The sequence below is a fragment of the Solanum tuberosum genome, unplaced genomic scaffold (genome assembly GCF_000226075.1).
Source record: "Solanum tuberosum cultivar DM 1-3 516 R44 unplaced genomic scaffold, SolTub_3.0 scf00081, whole genome shotgun sequence".
In the NCBI taxonomy this organism is placed as follows: Eukaryota; Viridiplantae; Streptophyta; class Magnoliopsida; order Solanales; family Solanaceae; genus Solanum; species Solanum tuberosum.
Genome location: NW_006239008.1, coordinates 1,358,977 through 1,371,575, shown reverse-complemented (window position 1 = coordinate 1,371,575; position 12,599 = coordinate 1,358,977).

The window sequence follows — 12,599 nt, the reverse complement described above, 5'->3', positions numbered from 1 at the left end:
CCATTCAGCAGAGAATTATGCCAAGTTATACATTCAAGAGGTAGTAAGACTTCATCGAGTTCCAGTTTTGATTAATTCAGATAGAGGTGCACAATTTACTGCACAGTTTTGGAAGTCATTCCAGAAAGGTTTGGGTTAGAAAGTGAATTTGAGTACTGCTTTTCATCCCCGGTCAAGCAGAGTGCACCATTTAGACTTTAGAAGATATGTTGAGGGTTTGTGTGATTGATTTCAAAGGTAATTGGGATGATCACCTACCTCTCATAGACTTTGCTTACAATAATAGTTACCATTCTAGTATCCAGATGGCTCCTTATGAAACTCTTTATGGGAGAAGATTCATATCTCCTATTGGATGGTTTGAAGTTGGTAAGGCTGGGTTGATAGGACCAGGCTTAGTTCATCAAGCTATGGAAAAAGTGAAAGTTATTCAAGAGAGATTGAAAACAGCGCAGAGTTGTCAGAAATCCTACAGTGAAGTTAGGAGAAGCGACTTAGAGTTTGAGGTAGATGATTGGGTATACTTGAAAGTTTTTACCCATGAAGGGTGTTATGAGATTTGGTAAGAAATGGAAGCTTAGTCCCCGTTACATTGGTGCTTACAAAATATCCAAAAGGATTGGTAATGTGGCTTATGAGTTGGAGCTACCACAAGAGTTAGCAACAGTTCATCCAGTGTTTCATATTTCTATGTTGTAAAAGTTTATGGGCGATCCTTCACTGATTATACCAACTGAATATATTGGTATTAAGGACAGCTAATCTTATGAGGAGATTCCTGTTCAGATTTTAGACCGCCAAGTTTGCAAGTTGAGGACCAAGGAGGTAGCATCAATAAAAGTTCTGTGGAGAAATCAGTTTGTTGAGAAAGCTACTTGGGAAGTTGAGGAGGATATGAAGAAAATATATCCACATCTCTTTGAGCCCAGAGAAATTCCAGATCAAGGTACTAATTCTCTTCTTAGTACTCTTTAATTGATATACTTAATGTGTTAGATTTCTTGTTGGGTGTTTGAGCTGAATGTTAGGTCTTACGCCCTTAGCCTACTAAGAATAATCTCATTCAAGGATGAATGTTCCCAAGAGGGAGATATTGTAACACCACGTTATTTGAAAGAACTAGAAATAGAAAGAAACCATTTTTGGAAAGATCAAATTTGGAAAGTTTGGCTAAGTTAGGTTAAGTATGATTTTGGGTAAACTTCAAACGACCATAAGTCTCAGTACAAGATGATTTAGGTGTGATACAAGATACTAAATCAAAGTTCTTTGAATCATCTTTCCAACAGCACCGAGTTTACTAAATTTCGAGCTTGTATGAGGGAGATATGCCCATTCGAAGTTGGGCTGTCTAGATAAGGAAAGTGAACCGGATTTTAACTGGGTATTTTGGTCTTTTCCATACCCAATTAGTTTAATTCGTTTTTAGTGAATTAATTAGGGTCTAAACTTATTGGATTCAGTTTACACTTCATAAAATTACGCTAGGGCTTTGAGAGAAGAGAAAGAGGAGAAAAGAGAAGGAAACTCCAAAGTTCATCGTTCTTGAGGTTTTGCTTGCGGATTACACCAAGGGTTAATCCCTACGAGGTATGTGAGATCACATAGTGTTGGGTTCGTTCACCCACACACCAATCATGATTTACTTCAGTGTATTTATGTTCTTGAAAGTAGAGTAATTGAGTTCTTGATGGATTTTGTTGAAGTTTCTATTGAGTTCTTGAGAAGTTTTTGAGTTAGTTTAATGAGATTTGAAGTTAGTTTTGAGTAGATTCTTGTATACTTTGGTTGGGTATTCAAATCAAAGTGTTTAGGGAAAGAACCAATTGAATCTCAATGAATTAGGGTCGAAAAACAAACAAGGAAGTTCGTAAAAAATCTGGGGAATGAGGGTAGGGCGCCGCTCCACTCAGAGTGCCCCATAGAAGGTTCTGAAGTTTGGGATCTGGGGTGCCGCGCCACTCAGAGCGCCCTAACCCAGCTTCTGTAGTTTCAGGTCTGACTCCCGGCAGTACTTAGAGCACCAGGTCTTCTACCCTTTTCCACTTCTTTCTGTTTGAGTTTCCTTGAATCATACCTATGCTTTCTAGTTGATTTTTACACTCTAATGTACGTCTAAACACCATGATATAATCCATAAACATGAATCATAACCTTCAATCCATAAATTTAAATTCAAGGAAAGTTAAGAGCCAAGTCTAGAGAGTTCTTATAGTCTTTTCAAAAGTCTTTTACCAATGCTTTAAACTTGTTTTAAGACTTGAGTTTTGAATTGAGTAAAGAGTAAATAGTGAAGTTCATTTCTTCAAAAGAGTATATGGGGACTATGTATTCCCAAAGAGTAAATTTTTTTCACATTTAAATAAGAAAGGAAACACCGATTTCCAACAAACCCTTTAAGCTAGTTTTTCAGTAAAGAGTAAATACTTTCACAATTAAGCAAGAGTGGAAACACTGATTTTCTGGAGAGCCTTTGGGCTAGTTTTTGAGTAATTATCTCAAGCCATAGAAAGAGTTATGTTTTTAAACATATGAGCTAGTATATTTTGGGAGTAGTGTTGAGCACCAATATGGGGGAGAGTTCAGACAACTCCATCCTCCATAAACCATGTAGCCATCATGGGTAGAAAAGGGTCATACATTTTAGATGATTCCTTAGTTCTTTTTAGCATAGACTAGTGGATCCACTTAGTAGTTAGGTTCTATACCCCTAGCAAGGTATAGGACGGCCCTGTCAGCGCGAGTCAAAATGTTGTATCATCACATAGCTCTTAAGTGATGGTTGTCGGTTAAAGAAACTCCCACAGAAGTATTTTGTATTCTTATATACACAGTGTTAATTGTATTTTTATATACAAGCAGAGTTTATATTGTATATTTGCATACAACCTGAGTTACTATTGTATTTCTCAATACAGAAAATTGTTATCCTTGTTTTAAAAGCTTTTCTTTATATTGCATTTATATTATTGCTTTATATTGAAATGAGTTGATTTGAGTTGAGGCCAGGTATGTTCCTTTCAAGATTATGTCTTATTTTAGAATTCCCTTCGCATGCTCGTACATTTAATGTACTGATGCCAATTGGCCTGTATTTTTTTTATGATGCATATACAAGTAACCAAGATCATCATCCAGTGCATTGCTAATTCTAGTTGAGCTTCAAAGTTGTTGGTGAGACTCCTTTCTTCCGGAGGTTACTTTATCATTTTAGTTCATTAGGATGTCGTGGGTTTGTCCTGACATCCATCTCAGTTGTTAGAGGCTTCATAGACATTTAGTTGATGTTAGTTCTTGAGTCTTTCCATTCCTGTTTTGATGTTTAAGACTTGAGTGTCATTTTGGCTAGTGAATGTTTCTTTATACATTCTAAGTTATCTATTGAGATTTTAGTTTACTTTTAAAGTATTTTTATCATGAGTAAGTCTTCCGCTAAGAGTTAAGCCAGGCCAAGGGTTTGCTTGGGGCCAACAATGTTTCTCGAGTGCCAGTCCCACCCAGGGTGTAGGCTTGGGGCGTGACAAGTATCATTGACTCCTTGAGCTCTAGAGTTGTTAAGTTCCAAGTATTGAATTCTATGCATGGTTATTGAAAACCTTGAATTGAGTCACATCCATAATTCGGCATGAACCCTATTTTAAGAAGTCTTTTTTTACAAATTGTTTTAAAACTTGTTTTAAAGGCTTGAGCACTAAGTTGAGGAAGAGTAGAGTTGATTTAATTTTCTTTAAAATGATATATGAGAACTAAGTATTTCCAAGAGTAAATGTTTTTACATTTAAGACGAGGGGAAACTGAGATTTCGAAAAGAGTTTTGAGCAATTTGAGTACTATCTCTTTTAATAGAAAGATTTTTAAGTAATAATCTCAAAACACAGAAAGAGTTATGTTATTAAAAACATATGAGCTAGTATTTTTTGGGAGTAGTATTGAGAATCGATATTAGGGAGAGTTCATACAACTCACAACCCCCATAAACTATGTAGCCAATGTGGGTAGAAAGGGTCATATTGTTTAGATGATTCCTTATTACTTTTTAGCATAGACTAGTGGATCCATTTAGTAGTAGCTTCTATACCCCGACAAAGTATAGGACTGTTCTGGCAGTGTGGGCTAGACGTTGTATCATCACATGCTCATAGTGATGGTTGTTGGTTAGAGAATCTCCCGCGGAGTTACTTTGTATTTTTATATACAATCAGAGATATTATTGTACTTTCATACAATTGAATTATTATTGTATTTTTTGCATACAACTGAGTTATTGTCTATTGTTTTAAAAGCTTTCTAGATACTACATCTTTTATTGTTGCTAAGTATCTTGAGTTTGAATTGAGTATCTTGAGTGAGAGTTGAGTATATTATTATTGAGTTGAACCCTATTTATCTGAGTTTAGTTGAATTATGTTTCACTAAGTTGAGTATATTATTTCTGAGTTGAGTATCTTGTTGCTGAGTTGAGTATCTTACTTATGAGTTGAGTCATATTTCTCTGAGTTGAGGGGAACTATGTTTTCATTGAGTTGAGTTGAGTGAGTTGAGAAGAGGTAAGTATGTTTCTTTTCTATCAGTTCAAGCTTATGTTTCTGCTTTAGAATTTCCCTTCCATGCTCGTACATTCAATGTACTGACGTCATTTAGCCTGCATCATTTTATGATGCAGATGCATGTATTCAGGGTCATCAACAAAAGCTTCGTTGATGCCACTTTCAGTTCCCGTCAGCTTTGGTGAGCCTTTTTATATTTTGGAGGATTTCACCTTTACCTTACAGATGTCGTGGGTTTTTTCCCGATATCTTTCTGTAATAGTAGAGGCTTCATAGATAGACAAAGTTGAGTAGTTTCAGTATGTATCTTCTTTGAGTTGTTTTTACAATCTCTGAGTTCATCTATTGAGTATTGTTCAGAATATTTTAAAGTTTAGTATTTGAGTTATTGTATTTATTTCAGTTTTAAGGTTTTGTATGCTTGAGTTAGTCTTCCGCTTGTAGTCAGCCAGGATGAGGGTTTGCTTGGAGACCAACAATGTTTCTCGAGTGCCGGCCACGTCCAGGGTGTAGACTCGGGTCATGAAAATTATACGCAAATTCAATCAATGGAAAATGATCATCCAGTTACCTTTGAAATTAATTACATAAGCTCTTAACATATCATCCTTTAAGGTCTGAGTAATACACTTGGCTTGTCCATCGGTCTAATGGTGGAAAGTTGTGCTAAGTTTAACTTGAGTACCAAAACCCTTTTTAAATAACTTCGGGAACTAAGATGTAAACTGAGTATCACGATAATAGATAATGGACAAGGTCACTCTAAGCAACCTCATCATTTTTTGAATATAAATCTTAGCATACTCCTCGGCTAAAAGTGAAGTTTAACGGTAAGAAAGTGAGCCGACTGCGTCATTCGGTCCATAATAACCCAAATCAAATCAAACTGTCGATATGTGCAGGGTAAACCCGTAATGAAGTTCATATTAAAATATTTCCACTTCCATGTAGGAATACAAATCTTTTGAGCCAAACCACCCAGTTTCTAATGGTCAACTTTCACTAGTTGACAATTCATACATTTAGCCACAAATTCCACAATATCTTTCTTCGTCTTATTCAACCAATAGACTTCATGCAAGTCAGTAAACATCTTGGTGGCTCTAGGTAAATAAAATACCAAGAACTATGGGTTTCTGTCAAAATCTAATTTCTCAACTCATTAACATTTGGAATACATAACAAGCCTTGATATTGAAAGACATCATCTCCCCCTTGGGAAAGCCTCTCTGGTTTTTTCAAAAACCGACTTCTTCAAGTCACGTAACACCAAATGAAGTTGTTTCTTGGCCTTTACATCTAATACAAAAGATGATTCAGAACTATTATGAACGACTACACCTCCTTCATTGGAATAAACCAAGCGAACACCCAACCAGGAATATCTATGAACATCACGAACTAACTCTTTATATTCTTCTACAAGAGCAATACTTCCCATTAATAGTCGACTAAGAGCAGCCTCCACCAAATTTGCCTTTCCAGGATGATATAGGAAACTCATGTCATAATCCTTCAATAATTCAAGCCACCTTATTTTGTGAAGATTCAAATGTAAACACATATTTCAAACTCTTGTGGTCGGTAAATACATCTACATGAACACTATAAAAGTAATTCCTCCAAATCTTTAGAGCAAACTCTACCACCGCTAAATCTAAGTCATGGGTTATATGATTCTTTTCATGCATCTTCAACTGTGTTGAGGTATAAGTGACAACTTTCTCATGTTGCATCAAAACACATCCTTGACCAATTCGTGAAGCATCACAATAAACAACAAAATCATCCGATCCTTTTAGCAATGTCAAAATAGGGGCCGAACAGAGTTTATCTTTCAACTCTTAGAAACACTTCTCACACAATCCCGACAATAGGAATTTCACTTTCTTTTGAGTTAATATTGTCAAATTTGAAGCAATAAAGGACAATCCATCTACGAATCTCCTATAATAACTGGACAAACCTAAGAAACTCCGTATTTCTAGAGCAGACAAAGGTTTGGGCCAATTTTTAACCGCCTTGGTTTTCTTAGGATTGACTTGAATACCTTCACCGGAGGCAATATGTCCAATGCTAGAAATGGACCTCAACCAAAACTGACACTTGTTAAACTTAGCGTACAATTCTTACTCCTTGAGAACTTGCAAGACAGTTCTCAAATGATCAACGCGCTCACCCTCACTCCATGAGTATATCAAGATATCATAGATAAATACAATCACAAGCATATCAATATATTACCCTATTCAACAAATCCATTAATTTTGTCAGGGCATTAGTCAAACGAAAAGACATCACAAGAAACTCATAATGGCCATACCGGGTTGGAAAAGCCATCTTTGGAATTTCATTTTCCTTCACCCTCAATTGGTGATAACCTGACCAGAGGTTAATCTTAGAGAAGTAACTCGCCCCTTGGAGTCGATCAAACAAATTATCAATCCTTGGAATAGGATACTTATTCTTAATCGTAACCTTACTCAATTGTTGATAGTCAATATAAATTCTGAGAGAGCCATCCTTCTTACGAACAAACAACACTGCAGCACCCCATGGTGAGATACTTGGTCTAATAAAACCCTTATCCAAAAAATCCTTAAAATAATCCTTTAACTCATTAAGTTCTGCCATGGTCATAAGATAAGGAGGAATCAAAATAGATTGTGTATCCAGGAGAAGGTATTATCCAAAGTCTATTTCTCTTTTGAGAGGAATACCGGAAAGATCACTGGGAAACACTTATGGAAACTCATTCACAATCAGGAGAGACTCAAGAGTAGGAGTTTTAAAATCTATATCCTTAACCCGAACAAGATGATAAATACAACCCTTAGAAATCATTTTCCTAGCCTTTTAGGCAAGATAGAAACTGACCCTTAAGAATATAATTTCCCCATTCCCATCACATGATAGGTTCATTCGGAACCTTGGATGTGACCTGTAGGGTCCTACAATCTATGGAAGCATAACGTGAATAAAGATAATCCATTCCAAGAATCACATAAAAATCTACCATATAAAGCTCTACAAGGTCAACATGAGTGACTCAATGAAAAATGGAAATATGACCCTTTCTATAAGCTCTCTTAGCAACAATAGAATCACCAACGTGATTACAGAAATGAAAGGGATTAGAAAGGATTTTGTGACAAACATCAAACCTCGTGGCCACATAAGGAGTAACAAACGATAAGGTAGCACCTGGATCAAGTAAAGCATAAACATCAAGGTGAAAGACTTCCAACATACCGGCCACCACATCTGGAGAATCCTCGTGATCCTGTCGAGTCTGAAGAGCATAGAACCTATTCTGATGAGGAGCACCCCTACTATAACTACTAGGTGAGCTTTCCTACAATCCTTACCCTTGCTAGCTTGCAATGGACAATCCTTCAGTTTATGGCCACTCTTTCCACAACCAAAGCAACCATCTGTACCGGCTAAACTTTTTCCCAAGTGACTCTTACAACACCTTGGCAAGCGGGAATAGAAGATCTATTTCCACCACCTCATTGAGGTTTAGGGTTTGGCATCCTATCTTTGTTCAACTTAGGAGTCGTAGAATTTGAAGATCCTTGACCAAAAACCTTTTGTCGGAATTGAGGACGTCCTTGTCCACCGGACCTAGAATGAAAAATGTGACCCTCACTAGTCCTTTCCCTCTTGGACTCTCTTTCCTTTTCCTTGAGATTTTCCTCTTCAATTTGTTTTGGCAGGTATATTCAAATGAGAAATATTAATTTCATTAATTAACATGGAAGTACGATATTTCTTGACAACCAAGTCGGACACACCTGACAAAAACTTACTCATCTTTTCCCTAGAGTCGGCAACCACAATTGAATCATACTTAGCTAATTGAGTAAACTTCAAAGCATACTCATTCACACTAATATTCCCTGTTGGAGGATAATGAACTCAAGCATGTTTTCTTCTCTCATTTCAAGAGGAAAGAAACGATCAAGAAAAATTCCTTTGAATTTCTCCCAATCAAATGGACCTTCATCAACAACCCTCTCTTCCTTCCATTGGTTGAACCAAACTTGAGACAAATCCTTAGTTGATAAGCGGCCAACTCCACCTTCTCCATCATAGACAATCCCATAATTCCCACTAGCTTGTATACCTCATCAATGAACTCTTGAGGATCCTCCTCAACCTTGGAACCATGGAATTACGGAGGATTCTTCCTAGTGAAGTTTCTTGTACTTGTTGCCTCCATACCCACATTTGGGTTCACGAGAGCAATGCCATCTCTATTAGGTTGGACCATAATATCTTGAGCCAACACTTGAAAAGCAGATTTAAATTCAGCATGAGTCACTTGTTAGGCCAAAGGATCAATCGGAACTTGAGGAACCTCAGGCTCCACATTCTCACCCGCATTCTTTCTCACATAATTTCTTTGAGGGTCCATATCCTGAAAAGCACCGGGAAAGATTTAGGAGAAAGATCTTTAGTTTCCAACTTCTCCAATTTTCAAAGTTAGAATTTCCCAATTCAGTTAGGGTTTTTCTTCTATGTTATGGGTCCTCTTGATTATTGATTTAATTGATTGAATTATGATCTCTTATGCATGAATTGAGTTAATTTCATGTTTTTATGATGATCCCCATGAACCCATGTAATTTCCATGTTTTCCAAGTTTTGATTATATAATGTGGGTTTTGGATTATAAAAGAGAAGTTTATGAAATCAAGCATGTTCCCATGAAATTTATGTAAAGGTTTTAAGGATGCTTTGAGAGTGAAGTACCAATGATGATATTGTTGAAAGGATTCACCTAACACATGAAAGCATGATTGTGAAATGTTTTCTCACATAATAAGGGTTCTTAGGGTTGAAAGGTTTTTATCACCTAAAATGAACCACTGTTAAGGAGCTATTCTAATGATGAGGCAAGAGGCGATTACCCATGCTCTCTAATTGAATGACAAGAGGCAATTACCCATGTCACATGATAAAAGTACAAGAGGCGATTACCCATGTTTCCTTTAAGAGCTAACATAAATATGAATAAGAACTATTTCGTGGAAGTTAAGCTTAGAACCGAGTGGACAAGTGGCGATTAACCGTGTCCCATATCCTATGTGCCAACATAGGATTGTCTAGATAGACATTAACTAGTGCATCCACATAAGCTAAAGGTTCATGGTCTTTACCGTGGAAAGTAGGATAACTCTTTTCGGTGTGGGAGACATCAAATTCCATGATGATAGCTCTCATGGTCTTCTATGCCAGTTAAGGCTTCTTCCCACAAGCAAGTTATGATGAACTAAAGTTACTTCAAGGAAGTATCTAATACATGTTTAAGATGATGGCTATGTGTATTGACCATGTTTTATGACTCATGTTTTCTAACTCTTTGTCTTATGTTTTAGCTTGGTCATGGCATTTCATGAAGCTATCTCTTTTAAATATGTTTTCAAATGTTTTATGCATGGCTATCATACTTGGTACATATTTTGTACTAACGCATACTCTTTCTTACATTTCCCCAAATGTAGGGGTCCGACAGTCAGGGTTCCAGTTTCATAGATAGAGTTCGTTAAGGATATTTCGAGCTTTGGTGAGTCCTCATGCTTCGAGGCCCAGATATTTTTGTTTTCAGTCTTTCCTTACTTTCAGTTTTCGAACATGATGTACGGGCTTCGCCTAGATTCATTCTTATGTACTAGATGACTTTGATACTAATGTTTTAGACTTCGCTTTACTTTCATAAAACTTTTGGACTTGAAATGTTCCTCTTTTACTCTATTTTTTGTATGATGAAAGTTAAGTGGCTTGTATGGGGACTCTCGGGATCTTATACGCCATGTTATGCCTAGGAGCTACCTTGGGTCGTGACAAATTGACAAATTAAAGTTGAATCCAAAGTGAGTTTACTTGTAATTGCTTAATTTCATGCTGCCCATGGATGCTTTCATGAAAGGTATATTTTGTTTGCTTTGTGTGATGGGTAGCTAAAACCCCAAGATCTAGGGGTGCAATTATGGGGTTGGGTGTTGGATTTAATGTAGTGGGTATTGTGCTATGCTCTATTTTTCTGTTGTTCATACATGAATTTGGTATAATTAACATAGGTTTAATATATGGGTTAAGGTTGCAAATTTAATTCCTACTTCCGATCTCTGTTCGATGCTTGAGATTGATTGGAGTGGATAATTAGTCCGATAGTTGAAATTTAGGTTTGATGTCTGTAACTTGCCTGATGATAGAGGTTATGGGTCGAATCCATTTGACCTATTCTTCAGAGAGAGAATATAGTAAGGTATTGGGTTATTTAGATTGGTGTAGATGAGACCGAAAGGACATTCTATGCATAGATGTTTTGAAATCAAAAGATGATTAGCGTCAACGAAGATGATAGCCTATTTATGATTGTTCATCACTATAAAGCAACACAATTACCCATATGTGACATTGATTTCCAATCCTTGCACCCCTAGATTGCTTGTTAACTCTCGAATTCTTTGATATTCTAGTTTAATTGCGATAATTGATAACCAAAGATTTTTATTAAATTGGTGGAATTATCCACCCACTTGTTCTTACTGTTACAAATGAGCGATCTTAAAATCCAAATTTCTTGATAGGAATTCTCCATGATATACCATTCTCTATGGGATTCGACCCTGACTCTTCGTTGGGTATTTCTATTAACTATGACCGTTGACCCTTATACTTGTTTTTACATAGGACATTTGACCGTTATCATTTATCCGGCGATGTTGTTTATTAAATTTCCACCAAAAATCATCAACCTCATTATGAGTTGCATCACTACTAGCAGGATTGTTTTCCTTGTGAATGGTACAAAATCGGACTACTTCTCTCCCTCACGGGGTATTCGACAAGGTGATCCCATGTCTCCATATATTTTCATGCTTTGTATGGAACTATTATCAGCATATATAAATCATCAAGTTGATATTCTTAATTGGGACCCCATTAAACTCTCGAAAAATCATCTAGTTTTCTCCCATCTATTCTTCGTTGATGATCTAACATTGATTGCCTAAGCCAACCCCAAAACTACACGAATAATTCATCGAGTGTTATCCTCCTTTTGTACCCTTTCTAGAGAAAAAAAATTAACGCCTCCAAATCAAAGGTGATCTACTCTAAAGCATGTACAGACGCCACTCAAAACCTTATCCATCAACTACTTAATATTACTCATGTTGAGGGCTTTGGGAAATATTTAGGTTTCCCTATTCTGAATAAAAATCCAAAACCTTCCAATTTTTTTCAAATCCTTGATAACATGAAGGCTAAGCTCTCTAACTGGAAACTAAACTTCCTTCGTTTGACACTCATTAAATCAACCCTTTACGCTATTCTAACTTATACGATGCAATATTTCATTCTCCCTAAGACTATTTGTAAGGACATTGATAAGATTTAAAGGGATTTTCTTTGGGGGTCTACCATTGAGAAGAGAAAACTACACTATTTTAACTGGGATACGGTAACCATGCCAACCATAAAGGTGGGGTCAGTGTTTCCAAAGCTCATGATAAAAACCTCTCCATTATAGCCAGCCTCTCTTGGATATCACTCACTAACCCAGACTTCATATGGGCCCGTACCCTCATCAATAAATATGTGCACGAGGGTTAGCTTGGTCGGTCGGTAATGAAAAAACTATTGACCTTTGGCAGCATAGTTGGATCCCTCATACAACTCCTCTCCGAACTCTTATCCAAGGGACCCTTAAAAAGCAATGAGTATACCCTTAAGTTGTCTAGTCTTTGGAACTACGATAGATGGAATTGGGAAATCGTCACTGTTAGAGTACAAGAACATGCCAGCAACATTCTGTATTGGTCTCTACCAAATCAGCGTGAAATCTCCTTAAATCCAAAGATGCCCTGACAAATACCTTCTAATTGATTTAGTCTCTAAATACACTCAATAAAATTAAGTTCTTTCTCTAGCTTTGCTCACATGGCAGACTACCTACAAACACGTACCCTCAACACATAGGGATTAGCACTGATCCATCATGTCCCCTTTACCATAGCGCCCTAGAAACAATCGAACATA